At 52.7% G+C, this 18,934-nt stretch overlaps 1 long non-coding RNA gene across 6 annotated transcripts in view; it reads left to right on the top strand.

Moving 5' to 3' along the window:
* LOC132351676 (uncharacterized) overlaps positions 1-18,934 on the top strand; it is a 378,428-nt gene that overhangs the window by 131,764 nt on the left and 227,730 nt on the right. For all 6 annotated transcript variants that reach the window (XR_009498456.1, XR_009498452.1, XR_009498453.1 and 3 more), the window contains exon 3: positions 14,962-15,101. This is a non-coding gene — a long non-coding RNA (uncharacterized LOC132351676). The remainder of the gene's footprint in view (positions 1-14,961; positions 15,102-18,934) is intronic.

Below are 18,934 nucleotides of genomic sequence, written 5' to 3'. Positions count from 1 at the left end.
ACCTGCGTGCTACGGGGAGGAGGGTTGAGTTTCGCGCAGGAAGAGTGGCCCCCATATCTCCCTTCAGTGGCATTTCACGCCAACCGCAGCGCCTGCCACATTGGTTGAGAGCCTGGCCCAGGGCACTCTCCCAGCCCCCCTGCGGGGAGGGCTACGCCCATTTCACAGATGAGGGTCAGCGGGGGCTCAGGCTCAGAGGTGTGGTCCTCCTGCACTTTACACCCGCCTCCTCCAGAGATGCTGGGCTCACCCCCTCTGAAATCAGTGCCGCTCCCGGAGGCCTGTCTGCTGCCACTGCGCCAGGGACGCACAGGGAGTTCTCAGATGATGGGAAGGAGGCTGAGGTTGGGCAGGGACCGCCCGGGGACTTGTGTTCACTGCCGGCCCATCCGTGTCACTGCCCGCGCTGGGCAGGTGCTTCCCAGTGGCCTCTGCCGGGCAGGCGCTCAGCTGGTCCACTCCACTGCCTTGCAGGAAATCACCAGGCCGAGCAGGAGGGCAGAGAGCCGGGCAACTCCTTGCCATCTGCCTGTCACTCAGAGAGTGCTTGATGGTTCCAAAAGGAGCTGCTGAGCCACGCCCTAAAGAGATGAAGAAAGGCTCCTGCCTCGCGCTCTCTCGGGCTTGGGGGTTTGCAGGAGCAATCACTGGTTGCTCTCGCCTGAGTTAGATGTGCCCCAGGCCAGTGGCACAGTGGCTTCAGCGTCAAAAAACAGCTGTGCCAGTGCCCCAACCACAGCGAATCGGATATATTGATAATTGTGCTGGGAGGGACCGGGACGTCTGGGCGTTTTGAAGCAACCACGTGATCCGAATATCAGCCAGGGTTGAGCTGCATTTGGTCACTTACAGGTGTGCCCTCCTTTGCCACCTAGGCACACGTGGTCTGTGAAGACCTCAGACGAATCTATCAGACGAGGGGACTCCGGAATGAGAGTAACAGTGAGAGCCAGGAGCGAGTGAGTGCCTCCAGCTGGCTGCCAGGCGCTGTGCTGAGTGTGTGTATTTCTCTCAATCCTCACCGTGCCCCTCTGAGGAAAGTTCTGGAAAAATCCCCATTTTATGGATGCGAAGACCTGAGGTCACAAGGGTGAAATACATATCCAAAGGCACAGCGCTGGTAGGGTTGGAGTTGGGCTGTCCACCTGTGACTTCAGAGTGCTGACCGCTAGCTTGACCGCCCCTGCCCGGACTGTGAGTGCGGACAGCGGTTCACTGAGATCGCTGTGGCTCTGGAACTCCCATCTGGATCCTACCCTACAGAAAACGAAAGTTCCAAGTGACCTTGAGCACCACGTGTAGAAACTGGTCTGAGTTGCCTTTTTGAGAAACACCTAGCTGAGGAAGTTCAGTATTCAAATGAGCAGGGTTTTGTGTTTTAGGAAGACGGACATTTACATATACACAGATCCAGGGGTTTCTATTCCTGTTTGAGAGCTGTGGGCATGGCGGGGAAGAGCAAGACTGACTCTCAGAAAGCTGAGATGATCAGATACTGCCGGATGCTCTCTGGGGCCTGGAAGGCTGACGTTGCTGATACGTGGCCCCATTGGTGTCTACATTTTCCATGCTCTGCTTAGAGATCGCATTTCTTTGCGTTTATCCTCAAATGCCTCTGGGTTTGATCGTTTCTCATACCCTGAGTGCTGTTTCTAGTGCGCCAGAGTTCCACTCACTCCTTTCCCATACATTATTGAAGTTTTACCAATACAAATCTTCATCATCATCATCATTATCATCGACATTGTTGTCATTTATTGCACAAACAGCACTGTGATTCCCAAGAACAGAAATGGATGAGAAAGTGAAATCACTAACCACCCTCCCCTTGACCAGTCAGATTGCTTTCAGATATCTGATATGTCTGTCCATACATTAACTTAGGATTTGATACAGGCATAGGTGTAGGGAATATTCTGTAATCTGACATTATATCCTAAGCATTTTTCCATTTTGTTCAAGCACCTGACTAATGACCATTTTTAAAGAAGTTCATCAAGTCGATACATCATCTTCTAAACCGGTTCTCTGTTGTTAAAAAGGAAGGTTCCTAGTAGTTTGCTGTAATATTGATACTTAAGGGTGCTTTGCGCAGCTTTGTGCATACAACTCTTCTGTTCTTGGAAAATCCTTTGGACAGATTCTCAGCAGAAGGATTATTGAGTAAAAAGGCACAGCTTTATGACTCTCGACCCATATTGCCAAGTTACTCTCAAATAAGGTTTTTGACGTTAGTCCCATCAACATGTGGACATGCCCATTTCACCACAACTTCATCAATGCCAGGTATCATCAGCTTAAAAAAATTATAATTCAGTTGATGCAGAACAGTCTCTTGTTAACGTTCATACTTTTTTTATCCCTAATGAGGCCAATTGTTTTTTTTTTTTTTTTTTTTTTTCATCTGCTTGTTTACCAACTGTCTTGGGGAATGCTGATGTTGGCTGCTTCTCCAGCCAAATTCGTGACTTTCCATGTGGACGCCTTCAAGTTGAGCCAGTTGCTACGCGGCCTTTACTTAAAATGAGTGAGCTTCAAAATTGAGCCTTTGTGTGAACTGCTGATTGGCACACGGGCTCCTGGGCTTGGGGGCTGGGATTGAAACCCCCTGCTCCTCACGTGCACCGTGGAGTTCTGTGCGTGATCTGAACTTGCCCTTGTTGTCTTCATGACTTCAGACTTCGTATTTGTCCCCCTAGATGTGTTTACTGAACAAGGCAGGATTTGTCTTCGGAAAGCTCTGCGACATGGCTTTCAACTATTTTTGGGCTTCCTAGCTTTAAAAAAGAAGTGAAGAAAAGTCCCACTGTTTCCTGTTAAGTCGCTTTATTTGTGGTGCTGTTTGTGTTTCTAGATTGCTTTCTCTGATTCTTCTCTTACTTCTTCACCTTGCCACATCCTGTGGGGCTGGGAGGCTCCCCCGAGCCCTGTTTAGCACTCCCTGTCTGTCGTCGGGTGCCTGGAGTCCTCGTCTGGCTCTCCAGCTGGAACCTTCCTCCCCAGGATGGCTGAGGCCACTTGGGAGATGCCAGGATGGATTTTAAAGAGCCTTGCTGTCCCTAAGGAAGAGCAAAGCTTATGTTTTTGGGGTTGTAGGAGTGCCTACGTTCAACTCAGGGGGAATAATTGGATGGGAGTTGGAATTTCAGTTTAGACTTGGAGAATCTTAGAGTGACAGGAAACCTCCAAGGTTATCCCCTCCACAGTGTTTCTGAGGGTCGTGTCACTGTGGCTTGCATCCCTCCCATGCTGGACAACCTGTGTTTTTCTTGTTGAATAAAACAAGGTCGTACAGACCTAATGTTCTTAAAACAAGAGTGTGGGGAAAAAAAGGGTGAGGGACTCGGGAGAGGGCTTTATTAGGTAGATCTGGCTACAAACACAGGACACTCCACACAGTACGTGTTCAAATCTGGCTGTGTGTTGAGGAAGCTCTGTGAGCCTCATTTCACCCATCTGTCACTTGGGGACACTATAGCTGTGTTTCAGGATTGGTGATCACGTGGAAAGCCCACCAGCGCCCAGCACTGAGGAGGCTGGAGACGTGTGGCCGTTATGAGTGATTTCTGTAGGATTGATCCGTTCTTCGATGCCAGGGTTTCCTTCCTTTGTGCTGCTTCTTGGGTTGACAGTTGACCTGGGGTCATGGGAGAGCATTTCCACTTGTGAGAAGTCTTGCTCTTCTGCTGTCCTCCCTGCCTTTGGAGAAGTTGCATGACTGTTTGGCTGGCCCCATGATGTGGGCAGATAGAAACCCATGGGTGACTTCGGACCAGACCCGTCTGAGTGTCTGGGAGCTGTGATTTCTTGACAAGGAAGGGACTGGATTCTTCTTTTTAGTTTCTTGCCTCTCTCATCCCTGACGTTTGTGGACTGAGTCCCATTTCTGCCTCAGTGGCTCCTGGGGCGGTTCTTACCAGGCCCCTGGGTCTAGACCCTGAGCCCAGCTCTGGGGAGCGATCTGAGGAAGACTGTCCCTCTTTTGGGAAGTGGAGGGGTTGCTTTTCCTCTGCCTGGGATCGGATTCTCCACTTGTTGTTCCTTTTGCTCTTTGAACCAAGCTTTGAGGGTCGGGACTTGTGGACTTGCACTTGGGGTGCCAAGGCATTGGGGGTCACCGCCCCCATGCCCACAGAGTGGGAGTCTCATACCCCCAAGCAGCAGACCGACCTCAGAGGACACATCCAACAACCCCAGCCTTTGAACTAACTGTTGGGGAGATTCAGGGTCTCCAGCTGCACCTTCCCTTCCCTACCGCTGACCTGCTGTGTGAGTTTAGATGAGTCCCTTGGTTCTTTTTGTTTTTAAATTTATTTATTTATTTATTTATTGTATTTTTGGCCGCGTTGGGTCTCCGTTGCTGCGCGTGGGCTTTCTCTAGTTGCGGCGAGCGGGGGCTACTCTTCGTTGCGGTGCGCGGGCTTCTTATTGCGGTGGCTTCTCTTGTTGCGGAGCACGGGCTCTAGGCGCGCGGGCTTCAGTGCTTGTGGCACGTGGGCTCAGTAGTTGTGGCTTGCGGGCTCTAGAGCACAGGCTCAGTAGTTGTGGCACACGGGCTTAGTTGCTCCGCGGCATGTGGGATCTTCCGGGACCAGGGCTCGAACCCGTGTCCCCTGCGTTGGCAGGCGGATTCTTAACCACTGCGCCACCAGGGAAGTCTGCCCCTTGATTCTTGAAGCTTCACTTTTTTTCTTTGGTAAAGTAAGAGGATGAATGTTCGAAGCTTTCACGCTGTCTTAAAGCTCTCAAACCCCTTTGGCCCAGCTGAAGTCTGTGTGCAGGCCTTATGTAGATAACCATTAAAGCAGGGCTGTTGGAGTCAAAATGGGGATATGGTCCCCATGCTGCCCCCTCCTCAACGCCATTGAGCCCCCAGGAGGGGCCTCACCGGAGACTCTTGAAGCCCAAGGGATTTGTGGGGAGCAGTTGGAAAGGGTGGCACCGATGGTTCTTACGCAGGCCTGTGACCGATGATTAAGTAACGGCAGCATCACTTCTGAGCGCTCCGGTGCCTTGCATAGGTGCTGTTCGGTCCCCGTGGGCACTCCGGTAGCTTTGTATCGCAGAGGCTCTGGGAGGTGGGTTCTTCCTAGCCCGGGTCGTGCAGGAAGGAAGTGTTGGAGCCTCAGTTCCAGCCCAGATCGCTCGGCAGCAAAGCCTGTCTGCCTGAACTCTGAGCTTTCCTGCCCCTTGACATCTGTACCTTCAGCCTGACACTGAGCATCCCGCTAGCCCTGGAGGTGGGTCTTCTCTGCCTACCACCTGTAATGGCCCCAGCGTTTAGCCTTTTAGATGCTCCCAGCTCAGGGAAGAGTAATAGGCCAAAGTCCTCTGTGTTTTCTAGAATACACTGTCCTGCTTAACAAATAGCCTCTGTGACGTCACTCGTTTCATAATTTTCCCAAGTAAACTTTATCCCTTTCCCATTGTCCTCATAACTTACTCTTGTTTGCACAAATACCAGGCTCCTATTTCTTCCCCTTTCCCTTGGCGCTCCTATCTGTTTCCCTGGGCATCACCCTCAGAAATGAGGACTGTCAGTGGGTTGGGTGGGTGCCTGGGTGAGGATGGCCCCCAGGGTCTGTACATTTCTTAGGGGGACTGAGGCTGGCGTCTGGGGCTCTCCAGTGTTGATTCTGCCCCTGAGGCTGCTGTCTCAGAATGGAGGCTCTAGGCGCCTCCCAAGTCCCCATCTGCTTCGGGAACACGGCAGCTTAGGCATCCCAAGCAACTGTCCAGAACCTAAGGGATGGATGATTTAAGAAATCTTGCACCAGTTCTGAAGCTTAGGTTCCCAGCTGTCACCTAGCGCCTCTGTTTCACAGCCTCGATGGCTTCCTGTCCCTGTAGAATTAAGTCTCCAAACTGCAGTACTGTGTTCAGGACCTTCCATCAACGTTGCTTCCCCTGGCAATGGGAACATCACAGCCCACATACATGGTGATGGATGTAATGGTTACGGAAGGCATTCCCTATCTTACGTCCTGGGCTGTCACGGCAGCCCCACGATGAGAGTGGTTACGTACCGGGTATCTGACGAGCAGTCAGAACTCAGCTGACCAGTGCTAATGCCTCGTTTCTCTTGTTTCATATGCCTTCCTCCATTCTCTCACTTCTTTCAAGCTGCTGATTGCAGGTCACCTTCTCTAGGGAGTTCTCTGTGAGTGGCTTACTTGTCATCTTCATCGTGAATATTTCTTGAGCACCACGATAAATGCTTACATGGATGACATAATTTAACCTATACAGAATCATTATTTTTCATTTGTTGTCTAGCTGCTTTAGGTGTGACTTTCTTGTTCAACCAAGTATGTCTGTTTATATATCCATTGGTCCATCCAGTCATCGCTGAATCATTCAGCAGAGCTCCTTTCCTGTACTGGGTGCCGGGAGAACACAGATGAAGAATATGCACCTCTTCCTTAAGGACCTGGGACTCATCACACGTTAAAACAACTACAGGTGTTTGCTAATTCACAGCTCTCCTTCACTGATCATAGCCTTGAGCCCAGCCTCGGCCTCCTTGTCAATGAGGCAGCTGTCCCAACTAGGGGGGGGGTCTGTTCACTCGTCCTGGCCCTAAAACCTTCATCCTGGTGGCACAGGGCCTGACCATCAATCATGAGAACCTTCTTGCTGTAGGTTGGGTTTCCTGGGAAGCAGATGCTGAGATTGAGGTTAGTAAGTGGGATGTTTATTGTGGGGTGCCTTTGGAATCAACAGCTGTGAAACTGAGGGGGAAGAAATCAAGAAGGAGCAGGGGGAGAAACTGAGCTGTGACAATGGCTAACCAAGACCCCAGCCAACCCCCTGGGAGCCCTGGCGCTAGAATGGCCTTTCAGAATTGCCCAGAATTGAGATGAGGATTGATCAGTCATTGTTTGAAGGCTCCCTTGGGAGGGTGTGCCACCTTGAGCAAGGCAGTGTCTTCAGCCAAGACAGTCTCCAAAGAAGGCCAACAGCTGAGGGTCATCTTCTGCCAGCACGTTCGGCAATTGCTTTGGACGATGGCTGGATGGATCGATGTCTGCTTTGTTCACCATTCTATCCCCAGTACCCAGCACACAACAGGCACCCAGTATTTTGGGGGATGGAATTACTTAAGCTTTATGGAAACAGCATGATTAAGTCATCCAGCAAGTATTTACTATTTTAGCAATGATTTTTTTTAGCATCTGTTATATGCCAGGCACCATTGCTGCGCTTATGGAGTTTATAGGCTACGGGGTTTGGGGAGGGTGGTGGTTCAACACTGGCTTCCTGGAAGAGGGGACATTCATTCTGGGGTGTGACTTCCTGGAAGGTGGGCCCTGGCCCAGTGTTGGACCCGGTGTTTCCTTGGCTCCATAGGAGATGACTTATCGAGATGGAGGGTGAATGGGTAAAGGGCTGTTTTTCTCAGGGAGGGAGGGGACTCTCCATCAAGCCCACCTGTTGCTGCACCTGTCTGCCATGGGAAATTCCCTGCTGAGCTTGCGTCCACTGACGTTTGAACTCCCGGTAGCCTGGAACTTCCCCCGGGCTTCCATTGGCCTAGTGACTTTTGAGTAATTGGAGAGTGGAGGGACCACTCTTCTGAGCTGAGTGGAAACATGTATTTTTTCCTTTGTGAGTCACCAAAAACTACAGCCCAGTGTATGAGCGACCTCGTAGTTGCTTTTATTTTCCTGTATGTAAATCAACTGTCATTACAGTTCAGGAAGTAGAGACTCTGAGCAAGGAGGGTGAGATGGAATCAGTGAATTTTAGATCTGAAAGCGACCTAGAGATTGTGCCATCCAACCCCTTCCTTGGCAAGAGGCCCCAAGTGGGGAAGGGACTTACAAGGTCACCCAGCAGACTTGGACTTGGAGAGGGGGCAGGGCGTCGGGCTCCCTGCAAAGTGTTAGCCAGTACAGTTCGCCGTTTCTTCCCAGCCCACTCCCCTCCCCACTGGGCACCAAGGTGTGCTCCACAGCCTGGCATGTGGCAGGTTGTTTTTATCTTCGCACGTCACCCAAGTGATCTGAGAGGCTTTTACCGAAAGCGCTAGCTTTGATGTTCTGGGTGACAAGACCCAAGTGCAGTGGCAGGAAGGGAGGTTTTTGGGGTTGGAGAATCGAAAACTATTTACCTTGGGGTTGATTTAATGATCTTACACCCCTGGGGTGGGAGGGGCGGTGGGAGGGTGTTCGTGAGAGAAAGTTGAATGTAAGTGCTGGTATGAAAAAGAGAGTTTGGGGTAGAAGGTCAGGAGGTGAAGTGCTGCCATGCTTCAGGAGAAGCTGCCTGGTAAGGCTGACCCTCCAGAAGCCTCTTCCTCCCCCGGCTACCAGTGCACCCTCTGTTTCGATGGGAGGATTTGCCCGGCACTTTACAGTTTACAAAGCATTTTCACAGATATTATCTTCTTCCGTTGACACACGGGGTAGTGCTGTCAAATGCTGTCTCCCCCATGCTTTCAGCTTTTGGGGGGAGCTTGGCTGGGAACCCGGGAATCTCTTGACTCTAGATCCTTTCTTCAGGGGACAGAGGTGGGTCCTCACTCTCCGTCCTGGGGGAAGGGTAGGGTTTAGGAACTGTTTCCGGAGCTAGACTTCTGCACTCCCCACCAGCCTCTCCCCCGCGGAGGACTTGGGCACTGTTCCCACCTATCCCGTGCCTTTGTTTCTTGAGCTGTAAAATGGCCATCCCAAGAGTCCCCACCCGCCTCCTGGATGGCGGTAGGGCTGAGAGCACTGCCCAGTTTTCCTGGCACTGGAGTTGGAGAACTGGGAGAGGACTACTTTAGGTGCTGTCCCCACCTTGCTTTCGCAGCAGCTCTGGAGTTCCAGGGACCTACGGGCTGGTCTCTTGGCCACCAGGTCTTAGCACCCTCAAGTGTAGTGGGTTGTGCTGCTCCTTCTGGGTCTTTAATCATTCTGGTCCCTCCACCCCTGAAAATAGGAGGATGTGTAGTGAGTGACAGCTGTGTACAGCGACGCGGCATTGTACAGCACGGAATGGCTCATACTCAGAGCAGGCTTACACAGGAACTGGGTTGATTTCCTTTCCTAACTTCGTATTAAAAAAATAAGTGAACAAACATTTTTGAAGAGGTAAGTCATTCACAAGACAAGCCACAGAAGGGATAAAAGACTTTTCAGTGAAGACCCCTACCCTTTTTGTCCCCAGACCCATTTTTCTCCTCGCTGATGACGCTGATGTCCCCAGTGTGTCGGGTCTCCCAGAGATCATCCTTGCGTTGCTGAAACTCCTTGAACAGGAAGCTGTGTTTCTGTGACCGCATCTCAAAACAGGTGTCGAGCATCAAATGTGTAGAGTGCTAGGGTGGCCGTGAGGGGAGAACACAGGACAGGGAGCCTGGATCTCAGCCCCCTGTAGCTGCATTGGAAGCTCAGCATTGCGGGGCCTGGGGCCTCGGCTTCAGGGGCAGGGCTGGGCTTGGTGCTGGCTGCTCCTTGGCCTGGAGTGCCTGCCTCCCTGCTGCCTGTGGAAGTCCTGTGGATGCAGCTTGGGCGCAAATCCCAGCTCACTCGTGCTCCAGATTAAACCCCGGGCAGGAGGCTGTCTCCAGCCTCAGTTTCCTGCAGTGTGGAAGCGGAATAACAGTAGAATCTGCCTGAAGGGTTCTTGGGGGAATCAAATGACTCAAGATGCAGACAGCTCTCGTAACACTGCCTGGCACGTAGCGAAAGCCAGCCTTGGCTGCTGTGGTCCATGCTGCCTCTGCCTTCCTCCAGGGTGCCTTCCGCCCCCCGCTGGATGGCAAGGATGTGGGCCCTCCAAGCCTGGCCCTGGGGCGTGGGAATAGAAGTAGCCATCATCTGTCTTTCTTTTTCTTCGCAGGAGGGGTGGTAGTTCAAATTCAACTTCAGTTTTATCCTTTGTAGTATCCTACACAATAAATCATAACATGTATACATCAGGTGACTGGGTTTTGGTGGGAAAGGCTTATGGTTTGGGCCTGCATAGATGGTCTGTACTAGACCTTTAGGCCTGTTACCACCCTCCTGCGCACCCCCCTACGCCCGGCTCTTGGGCATCTTTTACTTGGGTATGATTTCAGACCGGCAGAAAAAATTACAACGATGATACGAGAACTACCATACACCCAGATTCACTGATTGTTAACTCTCTCTGCACCCTGCCCCCGGCACGCACACACACACACACACAATTTTTCTTCTGAACCATTTCAGGGTAAATTGCAGACATTGCCCTTTTATCCCTAAACGTTCTGCGTGTGTTTCCTAAGAACAAGGACATTCTCTTACATAACCACAGTGTAATGATCAAATTCTGGAAATTGAGCATTGCTACAATTGTATTATCTAATCCACAGGCCATGCACAGTTTCATCAGTTGCCCCAATAATGTCCTTTTGGACTGTTTCTTTCTGATTCCAGGTCAGCACTGTGTTTAGTGGCTATGTCTCTTTAGCCTCCTTTTATCCTAGAGCAGTTCCTCGGCTGTTCTTGACCTTGACATTTTGGAAGAGTCCAGGCCAGTCGCTTTGTAGGATGCCCCTTAGTTGGGGTCGGGGCCTTCATTCTTTTTTTAAATTTTTATTTATTTATTTATTTATTTATGGCTGTGTTGGGTCTTCGTTTCTGTGCGAGTGCTTTCTCTAGTTGCGGCAAGCGGGGGCCACTCTTCATCGCGGTGCGCGGGCCTCTCACTATCGCAGCCTCTTTTGTTGCGGAGCACAGGCTCCAGACGCGCAGGCTCAGTAGTTGTGGCTCACGGGCCTAGTTGCTCCGCAGCACGTGGGATCTTCCCAGACCAGGGCTCGAACCCGTGTCCCCTGCATTGGCAGGCGGATTCTCAACCACTGCGCCACCAGGGAAGCCCAAGGGCCTTCATTCTTGAAAGCTCATACTGTACCCCTTGCTTTGCTACGTGTGCCCCTGTAATCCTTGGTGGTGCCATGTGGCTGGTCCATATTTTGTAGATGAGGAAACTGAGGCATAGGGAGGTCAAGTGACTGGTCCCTGGTCACATTCCCAGGAAGTGGCAGAGGCGGGATTCGAATCCAGGACTGTCGGTCTGCCTGCCAGGCAAGAGGAATAATGACAGCGATTAGACACTGAGAATAACAAAAGTGTTAAGCATTTACCCTGGGCCACATGTCGCGTTATACTTTCTACGTACATTGCTGTGGTCCCCACCCCAGTCTCGGAAGGTAGCTGCTCTCAGCAGCCCTGATTTACAGATGATGATCAGAGAGGTTAAGTAGACTGCCCAGGGTGCACGGTGCTGACTGGTGGGAACTAGCTCTGACCCAGACAGCCTGTGTTCTGAGTCTGTACATGTTGCCTCTGCGTTCTGGCCTTCTGGATCCCATAGAATCCGGGGCAAGCGTGCAAGCCAGGCTGGGGCCTTCACCAGCTTTTCCCCCTCCAGGAGAGGCACAGGAGTACCTGTGTTTATGTCCTTTTCCGGGGCCTTCTCCAGGGGGAACAAACACATCCCAAGGCCAGGGCCTGCTCTCAGGGGCTTCCTGGGGGAAGCCGTCTTGTCCTCTGCTCCTGTAGGCACTGCAGCCCACCACTGTGGTCTGTTTGCTGTGAACGGATGGCATTTTGATGATTTCCAGGTCAGGAGTCCCCGTGCGGTCGCTTATTTCATGGCTGGCTCACTCTCTCCTGCCACGCAGCCCAGGGCCCTGTATGGGGTGGCTGGTCCCGGCTGCCATCAGTGTGCCCAGGTGGCCCTGCTGCCCACGCAGCATCCACGTGGCGTCCGGGCCGGCTGCCCGGTGACACGGTGGCCTTGCTCACAGCAGAGCTGGTGATTAATCACCGGTGCTGTATGTCGCACTCTGTGCCCCTTACCTCCTCGTTGGAGAAAGGAAGATGGTACAGCCCCTTTTTACAGGTGGTAGAAAGGAGTAGACGCTCTGGAACTGTGACACGCTTGAGATGCTATAGGCAGAGCAAGGAAGATCCCGGCCAAGGGGCTGGTGTCTGGGCCCCCATCCGCCTCTCACTTCCTTGGGACCTTGGGGGTCAGGGGTCTGCCCGTCATGGGCACTCAGGCTCCCCGTTCATCAGAGCACAGCGCTGGGCCCCAGCAGTGATCTCCCTCCGTCCAGGGCGACATCAGGGAAGTATCGTCAGCACCCCTGTGAAAGCCCGTGGCCCCCTTGGTTCAGGTTCAAGTGTAGAGTATCTCCGTGAGCCCCAGAGCAGGTGAAAGTCTATCCTTTGGACAGCGCGTCAGGCAGGAAGGTCTAGGAGCGGCGGCCCCTTCACCCTTCAGGCCCAGGCCGCGGGCACATGCTACCCGCTGGCCCTCCTCCTGCCGCCCTGCTTCCTCTTCTGCCGGGGTTGCCAGATTCCTGGGAGGAGCGGCCGTGCGCATCCCGTCACCCCGTGCCAGGCCACTCTCCTCTTTCCCTGGCTCGTCTCTCTACGTGACCGCACTGCCTGTCAGGCTCCGTGTGCTGAGGCAGGGCTGTGACCTTCCCGCTCTGTGACCTTCCCACTCCGGCCACCCTGGCCCGCCCAGGCCGCCCTCCCCCCATGCTCTGGCAGCGCGCCTCTCTCTGGCTGGGCCGACTCCTGGGAGAAAGTTAGAAATTTTAGTTCCCTGATTTCCATGGAACATTGCTCCGTGCATATGGTTTAAAACATTAATTAAAAACATGAATCAGTCTGGCTGCCTCGGAGAGAGGTTCTTTTTCTGTAGGAGCCGATGTCCTGGTTCCTGCAGGCTCCTTACAAGGAGGAGGGGTAGGAGTGAGTCCGCGCGCCAACAATTCAGCCACGGATTTGCCGACACCAGTCAGGCAGCCTCCTTAGCCCGAGCTTTAGTTTCCGCATCTGTAAAGGGGAGATGATGGTCATACCTGTGACCTGACCTCCTGGGGTCCTGGTAGGTGCTCACGGAGGTCCGGGAGGATATTCCTTAGCAAAGTGTCCCATACCGAGTGTGCACCTAAGTGGCACTGTTGATACGATTAATTACATTTCCCTAGTATTTGTAGCCCCTTTTGTGTGCACTATCTGACTTCATCCTGGCAGCACATCTGGGAGATGGGGGAAGTGTCATAATCCATTCCATTTCACAGATGAATAAACTGAGACGTGAGCGCCACAGCCAGGCCTGGAGCTGAGTAGCTGTGACGCAGACCTCAGCTTTTAGTGCTGTTTGCGTTGGCTTCACTTGTGCCCTTAGCCCCGTGTACTGAGGCCCCGCACTGAACGAGTCATGGTGGTGAGACAGGAAGAGGGGAGACCTTGTTTTCCTCCCCTGATTGGGAGGAGACGAAGAAGTTAGGGCCCGGTCACGTGCTTAAGTGCGGTATTAATGGCAGCTGACGTTTCTAAGTGTTCCTAACGCGCCAGGCCAAGAGCTAAGCTCTGCAGAGGTTCTCACCTCACACTAAGAGCAAACCTTTAAGATGATAAACTGAGGCTCAGAGAGCTGAAGCCGCTCGTTCAGGCTCCTCAAAGGACCTTTTCAGTCGCAGAGCTGGGATGCCAAGCCAGGCACTCTGACAAGAGCCTACAGTCAACCAGGAAGCTGGGCTGCTGCCTTTTTTGGGTAATGAAGCGAATGCATTTCGACAATGAGGCAAAAAGTGCTTTCCTGGTCAAAATGTCTGAGAAGCGTGGGAGGCTGCCCGCAGAGGGAGCGTGGATGTGCTGAGGATGGCATCTTTCTCAGCGCATGGCTAGTCAAGGGGGCTTCTCTGAGGGAGGGGGGATTTGCCCTCTCCTGCTGGGAACTGGGATTCGGATGGATTAAACCAGCGCTTGATGGGAGCAGACAGGAACTCTCTGGGGCTTGCGGAGCTCTTGTAGGTCGGTCCGTGATGCTAACACATCCAAGGGAGGAACGTGACAACCAGAGGCTTCGGAGAGGCAAACCGGGGCCAAGTTCTTTTTCCTGGAGGAGAGAGAGGGAACTGATGGCGGGGAATCCAAACTGCCTGGCCTCCTCCCTCTCAGCTGAGAGAGCAGCCTGTGAGCTGCTCCGGCTGTCCCACACTTGAGGGCAAATTCCCCTTCAGAACTTGTCAGCCTTCTGTCTCCCGAGTCTGTGCTCACCGAGCCTCTTCTCCCTGATGATCTGGCTGCCACGAGGCTGGGAGTTTTTGCGGGGAGTAGGGGTGGGCAGGAGGGAGGTCTGGAAGGGGAAAGGATCACCCCGTTGTAAATGTGACAGTGTGGCTATCTGTGGGTGCCGCCCCGCCCCTTGAAGGAGAGGAGAGGGTCCGTGTCTGTGCCCACCCAGCTGAGCGTTCAGCCCTGCTTCCTGGGATTTTAGGAGGTCCTCCCAGAGCTGGTAAACCAGGGGCGGCCCCCGGGTCCCATTCCCCACACCACTCCACCCTTTTGGCCTCTTCATGTAAGCCATCTCCATTAGCAGTTAGGATAAGAATCTCTGGCGAGGCTACGTTTTTGGTTCCCTGAGTAACGCATGATGTCCACTGATCCCATGTTACTACATGACAGTGTTGAGGGCAGATAAAGCTTACAACCAAGTTAATCTGATGCAGCTTCCGTGATTCACGTCCTCCCCACCGTCCGTAGAATGGGTTGGGCTTCCAGGGACTGGCCATTCTCAGAATTAAGTTGTTGGGTATGTTTCTCCTTCCCCTCTTCCCAGAATTCCTGGAATCAGATGAACGAAAAAGCTTTAGCGGGGAAGGAAGGGGGACCATGATTGATGGAGGGGGGGCTTGGGAGTCAGGAACACCTGACCCTCTGTGGCCTGGCTGCTTACGTGACTTCTGAAATATGCAGCTGCCAAGACCGATCTCATAGGGTCAAGTGGCTTCATGTGTTCAAATGTCCAACACAGTGCTTGGCGCATAATAGCTACTCAATAAATGCCTGCTCTTCAGATGCTTCTCATTTAGCATATAGTAAATATGCACTTCTTATTTTTTAAATGAATGAAATCTCTCATTACCAAATTCATTCATGTGAGCACTGACACTAATAATTCCCTTTTCTTGTATATTTCTAGCATCCTGTTCCACCTGGGATTTAGGTGCCTTTAATTTGGAAAAAAAAAAAAAATACGTATCCATTCAATACTCCAGAGGGACTTGAAAACTGTTCTTCCCTGAACTAAAGCTGGAATATCAAGGGATGTGAAGAATCAAGGTAAGGGATTTTCTCCTCTTGAGCCTTATGGAACCAAAGATGGCTATTGGAATTGGTGATCTCTCGCAACACAGCTTGGGGTGTGGTTTTTGACTGCTCGGCCCAGCTTCCTGTGCTTGGGAAGCTGGCTTTCCATAACCCTGATACACAGGACCTGGTTCTCAGCGCCTGGACCTTGGGCCAGGGGGCAATCCCTCTGTCCCCAGCTGAGGAAGGAGTCCACCATCTCCTAGGTGGATATACCACACTTTCCCCCCTGGCAGAAGGTGAGGATGGTCCAGCCATCCTGCTGAGATGTGTGGAGCCCACGCTGGGGAGAGGATGGATAAGTCTGGTGGGATTATGTGATCAGGTCAGCAGACCTTCGGGGGCATCCAGAAGTGATCTCTTCCTCTCTCCCCGCCTGCTTGCACTGCGTGCGCCAGCTTCCAAGTCTCAGGCTGCTTGGGGTAACGGGTAAGAGGTTAAAACTGACGGCTTTAGGCAAACCCGTTTTCCTGGTTTTGCTACTTGCCTCAGCCTCCCCAAGCCTCAGTTTCCTCATTTGTAAAATTGGGGTCCTATTAGTGCCCCAGGAGGATGTTATGGGTGCTGAATGAGATGGTGGAGATAAAGAGTTTACCATTCTGCCTTTCATGGAGGAGGAAATGCTCCAAAACAGAAGAGGGTTTTTGTTTGTTTGTCTTCAGTGCATTAATTATACACCAGTTAGAGGTCCTGCCATGCAGCAGGCTATTTCCAAGTCCTTGCTCTGCTGTCCTCTCTGCCTTTCACCTGCCACCAAGTCTGCCTGCGAAACGACTTGTGAATCACCTTCGGTCGTGCACAGCCCCCTCGACCTGAGCGGAGTTGATTGCTCCCCACACTGGGCTGTAGCCGGCAGTTGGAGGCATGCCTTTATGTGCCATGTGACTTCTCCTACCCTCCCCTGCCCGTCCCCTGACTCGTCCCCCCAGTCACTGGTGAGCAAGGACTCTTACACCCCAGCGTTGGGCCTCCCATTGTGGACACTGAAAGAACAAATGAATGAATAATTGAAAAAGAGGGCATAGAGAGGAAAAGCCAGAGTGGGAACCAAAGGGAGAAAGTTTCTAAAGATTTAGAGCAAAGAGTGAGGTCAGTTGCATCTTTTCTTTTTCTTCAGCAAGGTGTTGAGAAGAATAAGTAACATGATGGAAAAAGGAAAAATGAGTCCTACCACACATTGAAGAGCCCTTCAAGGGTGGACATTTGGGTGAGAAAGTGTGAACTGGTGAGGAGACAGTTAGGGAAGCAGAACTGGGGAAGCAGCTGAGGGTCGTGCCGACGTGCTCCTCCTCGTGTTGGTGTGACCCGCAGAGATGGAGAGCACGAGACCTTGCCCTTCGGTCAACGTGGGGGCCGGCCCTGACACACAGAGGGTTCTCCACATTCACCAGGCATCTGGGAGGCCTGGGGAGGGTCCCTTGTCCATTCCGAGAGGCTTCCGGGGGAAGGTGCTGCCCCTTGAGACTCTTGGCAGATGCGTATGAATGAGACCTACCAGGAGCTGAGCTGATGAACACGGGTGAAGCCTTTCCGTCCTCGGGCGCTCAGCGGCCCTGCACGCTCACGTTCCCCACTCGCTTTTATTCCACGATCTACTTGCTGATTCTGGTGTCAGAAGGCAGCTGCAGTGAGTGCAGCTCTCAGGCCATCCTGTGAGAGTGCTGCATGCCTTTTTTGGGCCCTCGAGCACTCAACCAGCCCTTGAGTTTTGTTTCAGAAGCCCACGCTCCCGGTCCAGGCCATCCGCTTGGGCAGCAGGAGTGTGTGCGTGGACGTGCAGTCACCTGTTCTGGGATTCCCCCCTCCCGGTAGCACCTGCAGGGCTGGAGCGGGCTGTTCCCGCGTCCGGGAAAACAGCAGATAGGAGTCCAGCCACTGGGGCGGAGGATCTGAAAGCTGGAAGGACCGTTCTGTTGATGGAGGAAAGGCTTGGCAGGTCTGTCTGGGGAGTAATGGGAGAGGAAGTTCCCTAGAATTCAGCCGCTGGGAGCAGACAGAGCAGGAGGGGACGCTGGGAATCCGAGGCTCGCAGGCCTGAAGGCGTCCCTGGTCAGGGCTGCTCTGTCCTAGGGGCTCTGAGAGAAGCCCAAACATCTGTGCTCGTGCCTGTGGTTCTACTTGTTCTAAAGGCACTGCTCTCCCGCTGGGAGCCTGTCTTCCCTCATCCCTGCCTAGAAATCAGCTCACCTGGGCTGCTCGCCAGCAGCAAGCCTCCACACCCTTCCCATCCCTGGGACTGTTTGCACTGTTCCCGCCGTAACCGGGATTTTACCCCAGTTGCACTTCCCTCTACCCGCTGTGACCCTGGGCAAGTCCTTTATAGCTCTCCACGCGTCTTTTTCTCAGCTGCAGCACCTGGCCTGAGGAGATGGTCAGTGAGAGGGAGCCCTTGTTATCTGCTTCTCTGCCCCCTCCTTACCTGTCTGGCTCCTGACAGTGTGACTCTCTCGCACCCCGGCCCCCCCTCGCACCTGCGCGCAGCGTTGCCTTCTTCCCTTTGACGCTCACCTTGCTTTTCTGGACTCCTCTTCTGGGCCCGCCTCCCTCTGGGAGCGTCTCTTGGGTCCTGCCTGATACTCCCAAGCCAGCCCTCTCTAGTCTTTGGTGAGAGGGTGTCTGAAGGCACCTGCCCGCCTGTCCTCAGACACGAGCCAGCCCTGGTCTTTGGCCACAGGGTACGTGTGTCAAGGTTGCTTCCTTTATTCAGTGTCCGGAGTGTTTGCTGAAAGAATTCCCGACCCACTCGGAACTCTACCCTTGAAACAGAAACGGATTCTCAAAACACCTCTGCTACTGGCCCATTTTACTATTACTGTTTCTTGTGGTTTCATATTGAGGTTTTGGCTCATTGCATTTGACCTGGAGTTTATTTTTAGTAGTGAAGACAGAGTTCAATTAATGTCAGAACAGGAGGGCAAATGCAGAGGAGGGATTCATAAGTCTAGGGGAAAACGTGCCTAGTTTTGCTTATTCTGATAACATCTGTCACACCAGCAGACGCCGAGCTTTCTCGGTGGTGCCCGCGATGGGCTTTGCAGAGGCTGGCAGTCCGAGCCACCCCCTGAAAGCGAAAGTGTTTCTGGGTCTCCTTCAGTCCAATGTATCCAGCAGCTGGCCACACGGATGAGTACCCACCGCAGTTATCACTGCGGGTGATAGTTATTATAATCAATGTTAAAGGCCAGGCTTTGGAACCTGCACTTCTTATCTCCCCAGTGGCTTTGGGTTCCTTCTGTCTCCGGAAGCAGCGTCCAACTCGTGTGAACACCAGCTCTTCTCCCTCGATTGGGAATGTTTTGAGAACAGGCTCTGGGTCTTGCTCTCTCTTTCGCCCCAGCTTTTGGCACCATGACAGGCGTACAGGACATGCTTGGGGAATGTTTTCTTGGATTGCCTGCACTTTTGGACACTGAGTTGGGGTTAGAAAGTCAGAAATCATGCACGGAGTGCTGTTCCTTCAAGGGCTCCCGGGTCTGTTCTGGGATTTTGGGGAAACTAAGCACTGTTTGCTTAGGACTTTATAGAGTTTATAAAAGTTCTTTTTTGTTCTTCCGTCTTTCTTTTATCCCATGACTATTTACGGAGAACCTGCATTGTGCCACTCCACAGGATGCCTGCAAAAAAGGAGGGACGAACCACTGTTCTGGCCCCCAAGGCAATCCGGAGACAGAGGCTGGCTTTATGGATTCCCGTTATGGACTATATGTTCGTGTCCCCCCCACCCCCCCAAAGTCAGATGTAGAAACCCTAATCCCCAGTGTAATGGTGTCAGGAGGTGGGGCCCTTGGGAGGTGGCCAGGTCATAA

This window comes from Balaenoptera ricei, chromosome 17 (assembly GCF_028023285.1).
Source record: "Balaenoptera ricei isolate mBalRic1 chromosome 17, mBalRic1.hap2, whole genome shotgun sequence".
Lineage (NCBI taxonomy): Eukaryota > Metazoa > Chordata > Mammalia > Artiodactyla > Balaenopteridae > Balaenoptera > Balaenoptera ricei.
Note: the sequence above shows the minus strand (reverse complement) of the source record. Positions and strands in the feature narration are given on the sequence as shown.